Source organism: Coregonus lavaretus, assembly GCF_964263955.1.
Source record: "Coregonus lavaretus genome assembly, chromosome: 1".
Taxonomy (NCBI): Eukaryota; Metazoa; Chordata; class Actinopteri; order Salmoniformes; family Salmonidae; genus Coregonus; species Coregonus lavaretus.
The window spans coordinates 49,475,413-49,488,686 of NC_139988.1; the positions used below are offsets into that span (position 1 = coordinate 49,475,413).

Here is a 13,274-nt window from a genome sequence, read left to right on the forward strand (position 1 = left end):
GATTTTCTACATTGCTTGTTTTGTCACATAAACTGAAATTAGGTGAACAATGTCAAATTTTAGCAACCAGGAAATGGCAGAGCTATATTCACATGTTGAATGCTTGGCCCCCAGTCTGCCATTGTTGGTTGACTGGTGAGGAGATGACCACGCCTCTGAGTGATGCTGATCGAAGAGAGGGAGGGTGCATCCTTCCAATTTGACAATAAGAGATGATCTTTGGTTGACAAATAGGAAGGCTGCACCGTTAGAATGCAATTTTGCATCAGAATGCAAATTTGATTGTGTGAAACTATCATTCCACTATTTCTGCAGATATATTTAGGACATTTTCTGAAATTATATTGCAAAAATATTACATAATGCTCCTTTAATTTACAGAACAATGAAATATGTACAAATGACACCTCCAAGATGGCTAAGATTACAGATTTAAAAAATGGCATTATATAGTTTGAAGTACGAAGTCTGCATTGTTATCCCGATGCTTTTGGGGGCATATTGGGCATCTCAGTCAGTACGACATGATATAGTAGCCTATTCTTCTCATGATGAAAAATAGTTCGTTTTTTTACAGTACAAAACAGATTAATACATTTGTGACATTTACCTTCTCTCTCTCACTCACTCAATCCCCTTTTCTGTCATTCCTTGTTTTCTGCCTCTCTCTTCCTCTCTTTCTGGCCATGTCCCTATAGTCTTAAACATCTGCTTCATCTCCTTGAGTTTGTGGCCACTGATCGGCAAGAGCATGATTTGCTCTTCAACCTATCAATGGTCATACTGAAGGAAAGAAAGACATTTCAGAGAATTGGGACGCAGCCAACCTCTCTCTCAGAGCCACTCTCAGGGGACGGAGGAGGAGCTGTCAAACACCAGCGATCCGTTCTCCAGGGTTCCGTATCCGTTCATCTTCTTCAGTGAGCTGGTCGGGATGGCCCAGGCCCTGGGTCTCTGGCACCGCCTCCTTGGAAACAAACATCTGGCTGATCTCCACAAACGTCTTGTTCTTGGTTTCGGGGATGACGAAGAACACGTACTGTTGGTCGCAGACACAAGCAGTAGAACATAGGTAGCAGTAGGACCCAGCGGACATCTGACACCAGGGAGGGACGGACAGTCAGAGAGACGGTTTAGATTAGAACGTTCATAGTGCTTCGCCTTGATTTGTGTTTTTTGAGAGTAAGCAATTTAGGACAACCAAAATTCACATATTGTCCTAATGAGCAAAGGCATTGGCCATGCTGGATGAGGGTGGACACCATGTTAGATAAGACTCCATGTTGAGTCTGGACCGAGGTCATGCTGGGTGGGGGGCCAAAGCCATGTCAAGTAAAGCCATGTAAGGGAGAAGCAGTGCCATGCTGAGGCCATGCAAAGTAGAATACCACCCCCGGACACCACACATACACCCACTAGAGGCTGGAGCAACACAGTGTCAGCTGCACTGCAGAGCCACTGGAGCAGGTTAGGTGTTAGGTGCCATGCTCAAGGGCACAACGGCAGTAGGTGGCACCTGAATTTTTTATGCCATGTTAAGTACGAGCACAGCCAGGTCAAGTTAAGTGAGGACAGAGGCCATATGAAGTGAGGGCAGAGGCTGTTGGTTACCTGTAGGAAGGGGACGACGAAGCCCACTGTGAAGTTGAAAATCCAGTTGAGGGATCCTCCCACAGTGTAGGCTACTGGCCGGTGAGACTGTTTAAACAGCTCTGCCGTTATCAGGAAAGGAATGCCCGCTACAATACATACACTGGCCGTTAGTACACTGCACACACACACATTCAACCTATAATTACAGTCTACATACAAACACACATTATGTAAACAAACTGTCAGGTGATTCCCTCTGGAGAGTGCCAGGGTAAAGTGGCTTTAAGAAGAGCTCTTTATCTACTGTACCTATACAGGAAGTACGGAAGTGGGGTAACACGTTATATGTAGGGGGTATACATAACACCAGTCATAACACCTTTATGAGTGATGCAGTATCATTCATAACAACCTTCAAAACACATTTATTCAACATCATTCATAAGGAGTTTTCAAAATAAAAGTCCCATTGAATAAAAATGTATTTACTGTCACAGTACCCAAACCCCTGTGTTAGGAGGTCAGTGTGATGCGGTAGGACGAAGTCAGGCGCAGGACACAGAGCTAATCGAAAACGTACTTTACTCGTAGGTAACGTAAATAACATAACCTCCACGCAGGGAGGAAACAAACCCGCTCACCAGACGACAACCAAACATGAACAAACACGCACAACATACAGTGGGAGCCAGAGGGTTAAATAGGGAAGAAATCAATACATAACGGAAACCAGGTGTGAACAATAAAGACAAAACAAGTAGAACACAGAAACATAGATCGGTAGCAGCTAGTACTCTGGCGACGACGAACGCCGAAGCCTGCCCGAGCAAGGAGGAGGAGCAGCCTCGGCTGAATCCGTGACACCCTGACACGATATTCACGCAACAGGCTGGGAGCAGTACAGGGTCAGCCTTAAAGCATTACCCTTGTAGCAGTTTAGGGGTTAAATGTTTTGCTCAAGGTCACAATGGCAGTAGGAAATGGCACCAGCCCTGGGTGTAGGCATCTTTCAAATAGATAAACTAGCTGTGCTTGATTGAGCTTTCCTGGTGCAATGGAATTAATGGCATAGTCCCAAAAGTGCAAACCCTACCTGCCCATCTGGGATTCCAGGCAGGCTCAAGCAAACGCTCAGGCTCAAGCAAACTATTTAAACCCAGGTCTGGATGGCACCTCAGCAATTGTTTGACATTGTAATGGAGGTAATAAGCAACCTTAGCTGAGACCTGAAGACTTGTATTAGCTCCACAAACTAATGCCTTGCCTTTATCTCAGCAGGCTAACACAATCTTGATAAAAAAAAAAAACGTTTTGTACTATAATGTAAAGGGACTTTTGTTTAGAAAGACCCTTTATGAATTATGTTGAATACATGTGTTATGAATGTTGTATGAATGATACTGCAACATTCATGAAGGTGTAATGACTGGTTTCATAAAGGTGTTAAGAATGCTTTATGTATACCCCCTTCATATAAAGTGTTACCGGAAGTGGAGTGTCTAATAACGTTTGGTCACAGGTGATGAATATGCAATGCCTTGTGTCACTACACCGCTAATGACCCTATGAATGAACATGAGTCAAGGCAGCATTATTTGTGCATAATTATTTGTGACTGATTATTGTGGGTACCGGAAGAATAACACTTTTAGACTGATGAGGAGTTAGGCCCCCGATTCATTATTCATCTTTATTTGCTCTTGAGTGGCAGCATACATCATGTTTCTGACCAATGAGGCGCGAGGAGGCCTAATTAAAGACAGGATCCCAAACAGAATGAGCCAATCCACTAAGGACCAAAGGGGGATGTAGGAGGGACTGTACATACATACATCATAGGCTGCATACATCTCTACAGAGCACACTGTCATTTGTCTCTCTTACATGGGATGTAAACATCATCATCACACACAGGCAGATAATTGGGAGATTAGAGCAAGGCCATTGGCTGCATTTACAACCTCTCAACTTCGACCTCCAGAGGGCGCCATTTCCCTACACAGCACCGAAGTGCATCAGAGGTCGGACACAAGCAAATCAGGTAAGCGACCCAACCCCAATGTCTCCTTGTATGAAGCCTGGATGTGTGTGTGTGTTCTCGGCTCAAAAATGAATGGAAAGTAAATTCATAAGGAGAAAGGAAAAGAGTAAGAGCACCAGCTGTTCCTGATAACTATGTGATCACGCTCTCCGTAGCCGATGTGAGTAAGACTTTTAAGCAGGTCAACATTCACAAGGCCGCAGGGCCAGACGGATTAGCAGGACGTGTACTCCGAGCATGTGCTGACCAACTGGCAAGTGTCTTCACCGACATTTTCAACATGTCCCTGACTGAGTCTGTAATACCAACATGTTTCAAGCAGACCACCATAGTCCCCGTGCCCAAGGACACTAAGATAACCTGCCTAAATGACTACCGACCCGTAGCACTGACATCTGTAGCCATGAAGTGCTTTGAAAGGCTGGTCATGGCTCACATCAACACCATTATCCCAGAAACCCTAGACCCACTCCAATTTGCATACCGCCCCAACAGATCCACAGATGATGCAATCTCTATTGCACTCCACACTGCCCTTTCCCACCGGGACAAGAGGAACACCTACGTGAGAATGCTATTAATTGACTACAGCTCAGCGTTCAACACCATAGTGCCCTCAAAGCTCATCACTAAGCTAAGGATCCTGGAACTAAACACCTCCCTCTGCAACTGGATCCTGGACTTCCTGACGGGCCGCCCCCAGGTGGTAAGGGTAGGTAACAACACATCTGCCACGCTGATCCTCAACACGGGGGCCCCTCAGGGGTGCGTGCTCAGTCCCCTCCTGTACTCCCTGTTCACCCATGACTGCAAGGCCTGGCACGACTCCAACACCATCATTAAGTTTGCCGACGAAACAACAGTGGTAGGCCTGATCACCGTCAATGATGAGACAGCCTATAGGTAGGAGGTCAGAGACCTGGCCGTGTGGTGCCAGGATAACAACCTCACCCTCAATGTGACAAAGGCAAAGGAGATGATTGTGGACTACAGGGAAAAAAAGAGGACTGAGCACGCCCCCATTCTCATCAACGGGGCTGTAGAGGAACAGGTTGAGAGCTTCAAGTTCCTTGGTGTCCACATCACCAACGAACTATCATGGTCCAAACACACCAAGACAGTCGTGAAGAGGGCACGACAAAGCCTATTCCCCCTCAGGACACTGAAAAGATTTGGCATGGGTCCTCAGATCCTCAAAAAGTTATACAGCTGCACCATCGACAGCATCCTGACTGGTTGCATCACCGCCTGGTATGGCAACTGCTCGGCCTCCGACCGCAAGGCACTACAGAGGGTAGTGCGTACGGCCCAGTACATCACTGGGGCCAAGCTTCCTGCCATCCAGGACCTCTATACCAGGCGGTGTCAGAGGAAAACACTCAATATTGTCAAAGACTCCAGCCACCCTAGTCATAGACTGTTCTCTCTGCTACCGCACGGCAAGCGGTACCGGAGCGCCAAGTCTAGGTCCAAAAGGCTTCTCAACAGCTTCTACCCCCAAGCCATAAGACTCCTGAACAGCTAATCATGGCTACCCGGACTATTTGCACTGCCCCCCCCCCCCCCCCCACCCCCACCCCCACCCCATCTTTTTACGCTGCTGCTACTCTGTTAATTATTTATGCATAGTCACTTTAACTCTACCCACATGTACATATTACCTCAACTACCTCAACTAGCCGGTGCCCCCGCACATTGACTCTGCACCGGTACCCCCCTGTATATAGCGTCCCTACTGTTATTTTATTTTACTTCTGCTCTTTTTTTTCTCAACACTTTTTGTTGTTGTTGTTGTTTTATTTTACTTTTCTATAAAAAAATAAATGCATTGTTGGTTAAGGGCTGTAAGCATTTCACGGTAATGTCTACACCTGTTGTATTCGGCGCATGTGGCAAATAAAATGTGATTTGATTTGATTTGAAGATCAAGTTTGTAGAAGAACGCAGCTCACCTGGCCCAATGCAGAAACCAGCAATGATACTGATAACACATCCAACACTGACATAACACATGAATGGTAAGTGAACCTGTAAGCAGAAGTAGAAGATATAAGTTGCCATGACCTCACTTAGAAATCTCCTTAAGGAATATACTGACTGTCATAGTTGGCCACTCCTAAATCTCTACCCGGTACAGCCAGAAAAGGACTGACCACCCCTCTGAGCCTGGTTCCTCTCTAGGTTTCTTCCTAGGTTCCAGCCTTCTAGGGAGTTTCTCCTAGCCACTGTGCTTCTGCCTCTGCATTGCTTGCTCTTTGGGGTATTAGGCTGGGTATCTGTAAAGCACTTTGTTAAAACTGCTGATGTAAAAATGGCTTTATAAAATAAATGGGATTGATTAATCAAATTGAATAAAGTACTCTGTCGTATCACAAGGAGTAAATTAATATAGTAAAAACACACCCACACACACACAAATACACACCTGTAAAATGAGGGAGAGGGTGATCCCAGCACAGCAGAATCCCATGACTAGAAACCCCCCGATGATGAGAGGCCTTCTGCACAGCTTCTCTATGGTAAAACACTAGAGAGAGAGGGAGAGAGAAACACGAGATACTGTACAAAGAGACGGAAAGCAACAAAACATTAATAAGAGAACCATTAAAAGAGAAAACTATGACAGCGCAAACTTAACCCAAATCCCATAGACTCACCCTAATGAGGCCAGCAATGATCTCGATGGCTCCTGTACTGTACTGGATCTCTGGAGCTAGGATGCCCGCGGTCTCAAAGATGTCATTGGTATAGAACCAGAGCTGCAAGAGAGACAGACATATTTGGGCTTGTGGGGCATGGGCACAGGTGGCACAGCCTGGCACAGCATGGGCACAGAGTAACAGTGGACAACCACTAACATTCAATTTAAATTCAATTTGGGGCTGTGGGGGAGGTTCACTCTAGACACGGGGGTAATCAGCAGGAGGAGCAGACGGAGGTAGTGAGAAACCAACACACACAGGTACACACTCCCATTAAACACACAAATACACTCCTCTATCCTGCTGCGATCACGGAACCGTGACAATAATATGATATAATATGCCATTTAGCAGACGCTTTTATCCAAAGCGACTTACAGTCATGTGTGCATAAATTTTTAGGTCTGGGTGGTCCCAGGGATCGAACCCACTACCCTGGCGTTACAAGCGCCATGCTCTACCAATTGAGCTACAGAGGACCACAAGGCTTGCCACTTGTCACCTCCACTTAACCTACAGCTCACCTCTGGTATACATTAATAAAGATATAGTTCTCTAAGCATATGAATGCCACGTTTAAAGCTTTTCCTGGTCTTTGGCGTACCTTTCCCAGAAGTTCGTGTAGACCCAGGATCTGGGCCGAGAAGACCACAGCACAGATGAAGATGCTGGGCACGAGCCCCAGGAAAGCATGCAGGTTCTTAGGAGCTATCTCTCCCAGATACATGGGCACCACACTCAGAGAGATACCTTCACAATACAACACAACAATGACAACGTGGATGGAAACATTAAACAGTGAGCAAACATTCACCTTCTTTTCATTGCAACATTCGTAACTTTATCCAGCTATTGTGCCACATATATATGTATAGAACTCTGACTGATTGAACCTTGACCACTCCTGAACCTTGACCCTTATCTTAACTCTAACTCTCACCCCTGAACACTACCCCTCTCACTGAGTGGACACACTGATATGTTTGTACCGGAGTGGATCCCCGTGACGAAGCGACCAAAGATGACCATCTCTGGAGAGCCACAGATCCTGCTGAAGCCCATGAGTGATCCAGCGCTGAACACCAACACCGTCGAGTTCATCACCGTGCCTTTCCTATACACACACACGCAAAAGTTATGGTTGGCCGTCCACCATTAAAACGCTTAGATTATCAGAGCCAGCTAATTAATGTACCAAACCCCAAACTGTTTTATTTATGTATTTGCACAAGCGGTGCATAAAAGCACATGGACCAGAGGCAATAGCAGGAGTACATATATTTATTTTATGACATAGAGTAGTAAAGTCTCCCCCAAATATACAGTCAGGGAGGGCGTTGAGAGTTCTGATCACCCATAAAACACTGCTGGGTGATGAAATTGATCAGATCATACCTGTGCTCGTAAATTGTTCTCTTTCATTAGCATATAAATGTCCAGTCAGATCGTATGAATGCTTTAGATAAATTAGATCTAAGCCTGCACTGAATACAAAAAAACTATTTAAAGAGCTGGGCAGAGGGGACAGAGAGTGCACTGACTGCACTCCAAAGGGTATAGGGGACAGGTAGTGTGCAGTGTAGAGGGGACAGAGAGAGTGTACACCATAGGGTAGTTTGCAATGTTCCCTCTAAGCCGCGCACATGCGTGGGCGCGCAGCTCCACCGAGCAGAAGATATATCAGCCCCGCGAAGTTCACTCAACTTTCTAGAGTTTCCCCCGTTAGTTAACACTATCAATGTTTCCCTTTACTGTTGGAATTGTGATCGAATCAACGCAATATTTGCCACTTTCAATGCAACATACCAAAACAAAACGAACTACGCAAACGTAGTATGCAAAACTAACTACGCAAGAGATTTTGTTGTAGGCAGAGCGGATCGAAGTAGGATTCTATTGGATTGACAGGCACTACTCAGCCCGTACTCTACACAGACAGGTGCGCCATAACCAATCAGAGCTGCAGTAGGTCTATACACAAATAGACCATTGCCATATATGGATCTGTGCCATTCACTTTGAACTGGACTGTTTACAGCACGAGCGGTCGTATGTAGATGCACTTGTTTTGAGATCAAAGCGAGAGCTAGCCGCGTGTGCACATTTGCTCATATTCTTTGCTAGTTAGTGAGTTATTAGCCCAGTTATAGCTCATTTGTAGTCCACAATGGGGGAGTGATTGCTTCCTACAAAAGCACAAAACGTGTACATTTCTAGACATCTTTGAAAAGCCATTCAGGTAAAGAGCTTTTTTTTTTTGTCTTAAAGGGGAAGTGTTTTATTTTGAGACAGGCTTGAATAAGCTAAGTAGCCAATAGGGAGGGGGTAACATAATTTGTCTGATTCTCTGTAATAATGGTATGGGAATAATAATAAATTTTATTTTGTAAAGTCGTTTCTTGCATCAAACAACACAACAACATTTTAAGTCACCTCCTTGTCTGAAGGACAAGTGGATAAACAGGTTAATGTCAAGCCCTGCATGTTTTTGTTTTTTTCATGGAATATAGGTCTACATTGAACACCACACATTTGCTGCTACTGTAGGCTGAATGATAGAACAGCTATTTCCATGTTAAAATGTTATGAGATGCATTTTCTCCATTGTTTTTGATGGTAGGCCACTCTGGTAGGCCTACATGATGATCAAACAGCCACAGTAGCCTACTTGGTCACTTAAAACTCTAACTTAAAACGGGTACAGGCTGTGTTCACAGTAAACGCGCGCTGGAAGTTGCACAGAATTTTCACAAAGTTCAAGTTTGTGCTCAGCAGACTTGAAATTCGCTCAGGGCCTACATTATTTTGAGGGAAAAGAGTTAGAACTCTAAAGGGCACAGGGTAAGTAAACACTATGCACTCTGAAAGGCAGACAGGACGGACATTGTGTGCTCTGAAGGGCAGAGGAGACCAAGGGAGCCAGGGCAGGGTCATCCCTGGGGTCAGAGGGCAGAAGGTCACTCAGGGGTGATAGATGGAGGCACAACTCTAATGCCCTCAGTGGTGTGTGTATGTGACTAGCTCAGAGTGCCAGGCAGGATGGCAGTGCCCAGAGCTCCAGATGCTGCAGTGTGTCTCTGAGGCTGTTCATGTCAACTGGCCAACAGCCACCCTGCAGCCGCAGAGTCTGGAGGGCTCAGCCATTGACCAAAACCAAATCAAAGGTCTTCAAAGGACAGGACTTTCCAAATCCAGTCATGCCTTCCCTTTCATTAGGTCCATTCTAACATGTATTACACATACAAAGGTGTAAATAAAGATGAACACTGTCTCGAATGGGGAGCAGAGAATATTTAACTTCTAAAACCCAATATATTATGGTGGAATCATCCAGTGTAAACCCTGTATAGGAGTGTGTGTCACTGGGAGTGTGTGTATGGGGAGTGTGTGAGGATCTCACCTGGCGAACCTGGTGACGAGCATGCCCACCATGAGGGATCCCCGGTAGACCCCCAATGGCAAAGATTGACACGGTGAGAGAGTACATGAGGGTCAGAGCCTCCCCACCCAGCCATGTGCCATGACGACTCACTGATGTTCTATTGTAGAAGTCTTTAATGTACTGAGGGATAGAGAGAAACAGGGAGAAAGATATAAAGAAAGAGGGGGGATTGAAATAGTATTACTATAACAGTATTACTACTGTTAATCACTATGATGACTTTTCATTGATTTAATTATGTATGAAAAATGTATGCACTCACTAACTGTAAGTCGCTCTGGATAAGAGCGTCTGCTAAATGACTAAAATGTAAATGTAAATGTTAATTTGTTCTTGTGCTCTTGATTTGGCAGTGTAAGTAAGATACCTTTCATGCCGATTGAGGTCATTGAGTAGAATTAAATTGAGAGGGGCAAAGAGATGTTATCACATAACCATCATTTGACACCATTCAAATTACTGTATAACATACCATGTGTACAATGGGTTAGATAATGTCACTACGACTTAAATTTGTCACCAGCATCAAAACATACAACACACTCCCTAATTGTCATTCTTACTTTCCCAAAATGACAGCCAAAATGCCAGTGACAATGAGAAAGCCACACTCACATTCAATCCATCTCTATCTGGCCAATCAGAACCTATAGAGGGGAATGCAGAATCACAGCCAAGCTGGGAGTCCTTGTCATGTGGCCCGTGCTGCTCCTCTCTCCCTGGCATTGTCGGGTCACAGACCAGGACTAATTCAATTCCACTGCCCTGTCCTCTTTTACCTCAACCTCTTAATCAATTTACCATCAGTCCATACAGTTTGGCCAATTCAGGATCAATTCAACCACTCACATACTCAGTGGAGGAACGGTGAGACAGGAAGAGACAGACCTTGCATTGTTCATGCGCACTGTCAGCTAGCTCCATTGTGTGTGTGATGTTTGTTCTGATGACAGTAATTTGGCCTTAGTGTGTTTCAACCATAAAAACAGAAAAATGTTTGGTCATGCTCTAAAAATATACAGAACCAGTCAAATGGGTTTTTCTTTACTTTTACTATTTTCTGCATTGTAGAATAATAGTGAAGATATCAACACTATTAAATAACACATACGGAATCATGTAGTAACCAAAAAAGTGTTAAACAAATCAAAATATATTTTATATTTGAGATTCATGAGGTAGTCACCTGGAATGCATTTCAATTAACAGGTGTGCCTTGTTAAAAGTTAATTTGTGGAATTTCTTTCCTTCTTAATGCATCTGAGCCAATCAGTTGTGTTGTGACAAGGTAGGGGTGGTATACAGAAGATAGCCCTATTTGGTAAAAGACCAAGTCCATATTATGGCAAGAACAGCTCAAATAAGCAAAGAGAAACAACAGTCCATCATTAATTTAAGACATGAAGGTCAGTCAATACTGAAAATGTCAAGAACTTTGAAAGTTTCTTCAAGTGCAGTCGCAAAAACCATCAAGCGCAATGATGAAACTGGCTCTCATGAGGACCGCCACAGGAAAGGAAGACCCAGAGTTACCTCTGCTGCAGAGGATAAGTTCATTAGAGTTACCAGCCTCAGAAATTACAGCCCAAATAAATGCTTCACAGAGTTCAAGTAACAGACACATCTCAACATCAACTGTTCAGAGGAGACTGCGTGAATCAGGCCATCATTCTTCAAGATGTTCAAACGTTCATAGATGACCATCAGGGTCAAATAATAATCACAGTGGTTGTAGAGGGTGCAACAGGTCAGCACCTCAGGAGTAAATGTCAGTTGGCTTTTCATAGCCGAGCATTCAGAGGTCGAGACAGCAGGTGCGGTAGAGAGAGAGAGAGGGTCGAAAAAGCAGGTCCCGGACAAGGTAGCACGTCCAGTGAACAGGTCAGGGTTCCATAGCTGCAGGCAGAACAGTTGAAACTGGAGCAGCAGCATGACAAGGTAGCATGTCTGGTGAACAGGTCAGGGTTCCATAGCCACAGGAAAAACAGCAGAAACTGGATCAGCAGCACGACCAGGTGGACTGGGGACGGGGACAGCCAGGAGTCATCAGGCCAGGTAGTTCTGAGGCATGGTCCTAGGGCTAAGGTCCTCTGGGAGGGGAGAGAGAGCGAGATGGGAGACTTAGAGGGCGCATACTTAAGTTCACACGACACCAGATAAGACAGCACTGTGGACCCATCCGATGATACCCCCACCCATATCCAACCAGGCAGAATATAACCTCACCCACTTTGCCAAAGCACAGCCCCCACACCACTAAAGGGATATCAACAGACCTAACTTACTACCTAAGGCTGAGTGGGGTGTGTTGAGTTGGGGAGCTGCAGGGTGGTGGACCCCTAAGGACAGGACGGTGCTACCCAGCTATATTGTGTGCAAGTAAAAAGAGCTCTAAAGTACTATTAGGCCTATAAGATTAATTATATGTAGGATTTGCTGTTTCTGTGTGTTCATGTATATTTGCGGTGTATGTGGGTTTTCTTGTGGGTTTTTTGTTGTTGTTTCCAAATCTTTCCATTGGGAACAAAAAAAATTAAAGGTGGGAACTGCGAAGGAACTTGTGTTGGGAGAGAGTTGAGTTATTGACTAGACTGGTGGGGGTCGGGCGTACAGGCGGCTCGCGCTGGCTGGTCGGTCTAGCTGAAATTTGATATAGAGGATGTCTTAATAAAAATCAAAAGTCTGTATTTTTTCAAGAGTTGTTCCTTTGTTAGGCTATTGGTTAAAGGTGCATCACAATATGTATTATTGAATTACCTTTGATCTAGTTCAGTCGTATTTATAACTTAAACATATTTAATAATGATATTTTACCTAGCTTGATGACTGTGGGCAATTGTGCTTACTTTTTGTTCTAAATAGAGACAGCATATTGGATTGTGTAAAAATGCAGGAAATGAGCTTTAGATGCCCAACATATTCTGGGGGAGGACCCCCATACCCCTGCCAGGTTATGTCCCCCCCACTTCTAAAACCAAAGTGGCACCCCTGGGCTGCAGGATACAGTTAGTATTAGCATTGGACTGTACGATACAGTTAAGCATTAGCTTTGGGCTGTAGGATACAGTTAGCATTAGCATTGGGCTGTAGGATACAGTTAGCATTAGCATTGGGATGCAGGATACACTTAGCATTAGCTTTGGGATGCAGGATACACTTAGCATTAGCTTTGGAGTGGCTGGATCTAAAGATAGGTGTCAAAATTATTGGCACCCCTGTTTTCAATACTTTGTTCACCCTCCCCTTGCTTGGGGTCATTGTCTTGCTGGAAGATCCACTTGCAGCCAAGTTTTAGCCTCTCCTGACAGAAGCAACCAGGTTTTTGGCTAAAATGTCTTGGTACTTAGTAGAGATCTTAACAAGGGTCTCCGGACCATTGGAAGAAAAACAGCCCCATAACATCAAAGATCCACCACCATATTTTACAGTAGGTATGAGGTTATTTTCTGCTTATGCATCCTTCTTTGGAGGCCAAACCCACCACTGGTGTGCATGG

General features: G+C 44.7%; 1 pseudogene across 1 annotated transcript in view; it reads right to left on the reverse strand.

The window, feature by feature from the left end:
* Positions 1 to 846: 846 nt before the first annotated feature.
* Positions 847 to 13,274, reverse strand: part of LOC311133373 (solute carrier family 2, facilitated glucose transporter member 9-like) — a 34,565-nt pseudogene continuing 22,137 nt past the window's right edge. Inside the window, exons 4-11 of the transcript in view lie at positions 9,737 to 9,898; positions 7,326 to 7,450; positions 6,941 to 7,086; positions 6,292 to 6,393; positions 6,060 to 6,161; positions 5,587 to 5,662; positions 1,612 to 1,739; positions 847 to 1,096 (exon numbers count right to left, since the gene is read on the reverse strand). The product of the transcript in view is annotated as a solute carrier family 2, facilitated glucose transporter member 9-like (transcript). The remainder of the gene's footprint in view (positions 1,097 to 1,611; positions 1,740 to 5,586; positions 5,663 to 6,059; positions 6,162 to 6,291; positions 6,394 to 6,940; positions 7,087 to 7,325; positions 7,451 to 9,736; positions 9,899 to 13,274) is intronic.